This window comes from Quercus lobata, chromosome 4 (genome assembly GCF_001633185.2).
Source record: "Quercus lobata isolate SW786 chromosome 4, ValleyOak3.0 Primary Assembly, whole genome shotgun sequence".
In the NCBI taxonomy this organism is placed as follows: domain Eukaryota; kingdom Viridiplantae; phylum Streptophyta; class Magnoliopsida; order Fagales; family Fagaceae; genus Quercus; species Quercus lobata.
In genome coordinates, this window is record NC_044907.1 from 88,310,163 (window position 1) to 88,314,362 (window position 4,200).

The following is a 4,200-nucleotide window of genomic DNA, read 5'->3' on the forward strand; positions in this document are numbered from 1 at the left end:
TGTAGAGGTATGAGCTCTTCTTATATTATTTTCTTCCCATCTACTTTGTTAAAAAAAAATTATGGCGGAGTCAGCACAGAATCAAAATAGAGTTCTTATAGGAGTAGGAGTTTTGTCTTCCTCTATTCCGATGAATAAACTAAGTACACAAGAGGAAAGGTGGTGTGCTTCTTGGCCAAATAGAGTATTTCCTTTTCCAATACTTTTCTTGTTTTTGACTTTTTTGTTTTTATTTAATTTGAATTATGTGAAAAATATTGAACCGGCCAATTAAAAAGGGTTGAAAAAAAATTAAAATAAAAAGGACCGCACAAAGTGTGATAGGTATTATTGTAATTTGCATTTTTTTTTCTTTTAAGATTACAATTTTATTGTTTAAATAATTATAGAATTGATGATTTTTTTTTCATTGTTTAAAATTTAGACCCGTTAAAATTTAAAACTTATTGTTTTATGGGTTCATTTACTTTTTTCTTTTTCTTATATTTCTCTTTTGAATAATCATATATTTTTTGAATTGTTTCAATAACTTATTCTTTAATTATATATCTTTTTTGGCATTTTGGAAGTTTTAACATCTGAATTTGTGTTAGTTTTTGTAATATTTGAACATGTTTAGCTGATTTCAATGACTATACGATGTATTATTCTTTTGAAGGTAATCAATTTTTTTTTTTTTTTTTTATATTTCTCTATTGTGTAATTATATACATTTTGTTTTGTTTCAAAAATTTATAGGAAGTAAATCTTATGATTCTTTAATATTTTTTAGTCTTTCAAAAGTTTTAATATTTGAATTATTCTATTGATAGTAACACATCTTTCTCTTACATTTCTCCATTGTGTAGTCACACACACACACACACACACACCACACACATATATATATATATATATATATATATATATATATATTAATTTGTAGGTTATGAATCTTTTGATTCCTTTCCATAGTTATAACCATAGATTATTCTTTGAATGTAACTTATTTTTCTCTTATTTTCTCTATTGTTTAGTCATATATTATATATATATATATATATTATTTTTTTTTTTTTTTTTTTTTTGTTTTAATAATTTCTAAGTAGTATATCATCTGATTCTTTAATTTTTTTGGTCTTTCAGAAGTTTTAATATCTGAAATTTTGAATAAGCCACTGCATGTTCAAGCAATGGCTTCTTCATCAAATTTTAACACAAATTGAAATCATACAATAGCAAATCATGCAATTGTGTAGTTTCTTAATCAATTTAAGATTTTATAAAATTATTTTAGTCTACCTCATAAATAGGTAAATTCCAGGTTAGTGACTAGTATATATATAATAAGAAAGATTAAGTGGATTAACTATTTTATAAATATTAGTTGAACTTACAGACCTAAACTTAATTAGTAATTATGTATCTAAAAAGGCAAAAAAAAAAAAATATTTTAAATAGATAAATATATCAATAATTAAATATAAATATTATTTAATTAATATTTAAATATACGAAAAAACTCCATTTTAAAGTTTTCATCTTAGGTCCCAAATTTGGTTGAGCTATTACTAACTTCCAAATCATGGTACTATCTTCATGTCTGTGGTGATATTGTGAGCTAGAAGGGAGGAAATTGGGATATGTTGAAAACCACATGAAAGCTTGAAATGTGTGAAAACACAAGAGCCTGTTTAGACCCCCAATTCAAATTATGGCTTGGTTGATTTTACACTAACTTAATACTAAGTGCGGAATATTGTAAACACAAGCATACAAACACGAGAGCTACTCTAATCCATATTTAAAGCAACACAACAGTAAAATAAAATGAATAAGAGTAGGGAAGAGAGATGCAAACACAAATAACACCAAGACGTGTTATCGAAGAGGAAACCGAAGAACTCGGCGAAAAACCTCTCCGCCGCCCTCCAAGCGGTAATCGATCCACTAGTCAATCAGTTGGGATACATGGGTAAGCAAGAGACCCTCCAAGCCTAATCTACCCGTTGTACCTAAGCCTTCCAAGCTCCAACTCCAACCAGGCTTCTCGGAACTGTGTCTTGTCTAGCTCTCCGGATCCCGCAACAAGCTCCATGTTGCATCTGCCATCCTTGGCTTCTTTTAATGTTTCCTAGCAGCACTAAAACCTCAATGGATACTCTCAAAAGGTGTGGTAAGTGTTTGGGCTATTGACCTTTGAATGGTATGGAAATGGAGAGGTAGGAGATGAGGAAATTCCACAAACAAATGTGTAGAGAATTGTTGGTATAACAATTTCTAACTCTCAAGTGTTTTAGCCAGGGTTCTCTCTCAGAAGCTCTCTTTCACATTTGTGGGTAATATGGGTATATATAGTGAGGGTACAGAAAGTGTGTATCAGACAGTACAGACTAGCAGAACAGAATGTCTTGCGGGTGTCTCGCGGGAAGGCCTTACCCGCGAGATACTCGCTAGACACAGCTGTCTCCATCTGTACAGACTCTTCGCATTACAGTCATGTGCAAGGCACATGCTTCACTTCGCGGGAAGCTTAGTCGCGAGACACCCGCAAGAAGCCTTCTGGCTTCACTTGCTTGAGTCTTCACACACTCTCTCTCTAACACACAACCCTTACAATCACAACCCACAATAAATACAGGGTACACAAGATTGAATATAATTACAATCAAATTTGGCACCGAATAAAAGTCAACAAAATACAAATTTGTAAATCACAACTTTACACCACGGAATTGTTTCGTGAATTCAATAAAATGCCGTCCCAATAGCAAGTCTTAATTCAGGAAAACCTTTAGGAATTCGGGATTGAAGGATGTATAGAACAAAAATTTCAAGAAATGTCGACAAATTTGGGAATTCAACAAAACCTTTAGGAATTGTAGCTTAGAAGAAGTATATATGGGCGAAAATTTCAACGCAAGTTGACTCATGGTTTGGTGTGTACGACTAAATTCTTCAATCTCAATATATATGGGCGTTGGCTGTATCATAAACTATGGGATCTGAGCTAATCTTGGTACCGTTGTCATTCACTCGAAAGATGGTGAATCAAAAGTTATCCAAACTAGTGTATGATAAGTGGTGAGATCAGTGTGAGGTGATGAAAATGTGTACATGAATTGCCCAAGTTCACACTAATGTTAATCTATTGGTATCATAAAACAAAGTTGGCATGGGTCAAAACCAAGGGTCGCAATTTATGTTCGCAGATCGGGTTCGTGTGGTGTCGACCCGAACCTAACCTATTTAGTAAACATGTCAAAAATTCTCAACCCTAACATGACTTAACATGACTTGTTTATTAAACAGACTGACCTGGCCTAGCACGTTTAACCCTTTTAATTAACAAGTCATGTAAAGGTCAATACAAATAACTTGTTTAATAACCTGCTTGATTAATAATAGGTTATACCTAACATGAATAACATGTTATCAATTCCTATATATCTAAAATTGAAATACAATTACAACCATAAATATAGTAATAAACATATAATTACAACAAAAAACTAACCAATAATAACAACCATAATGCATGTAGATTGGAGCCATACCAGTTATGGTGCGATCAAGTGGGAGATGTTAGTTTATATAATTGTGATAGGTGACCACACCATAATATGGAGCATGCTGACATATGTAATAGCCCCCACTTGATCAAGGTATTACCAGTGGCAGCTTCAGGAATATTTTTTAAGGTGGTTATTAAGAAACTTAAATTATACAAAATTTAATTAAAAGAGAACTTAATATATTGATCCCAAAAAAAAAAAAAAAAATCACACACACACAAATAAAAAAAGTCTTACAATTTTTTTATTTTGAAATTTTTGCATGATAGTCTTATTACCAATGTTGCAAGTTACATCTCTATCAAAATTTTAGTTAGATAAAAATTTTCTTGAGATTTTTCTTTTTGTTAAGGGGTCTAAAGTTTAAGAACAAAATTTGACTACAAACTTAATTGTACCCTAAGGCTACAACTCTTATTAAATAAGAAGAAACTGTAATCTATTTGTACATTTGTCAAAATTCACGTATAATAAAAAATATATTATTGAGTAGAGTTATACTCATAATTTACAACCAAGTTTGTTACTAAATTTTATTCAAAATTTAATTATGGTTGGCCTAAAAAAATTTAAGATGGTCACAAATATTTTTTAAGAATTAAAAAATCATAAATTTTTAAAATTTACATATAATAATAATAATTTT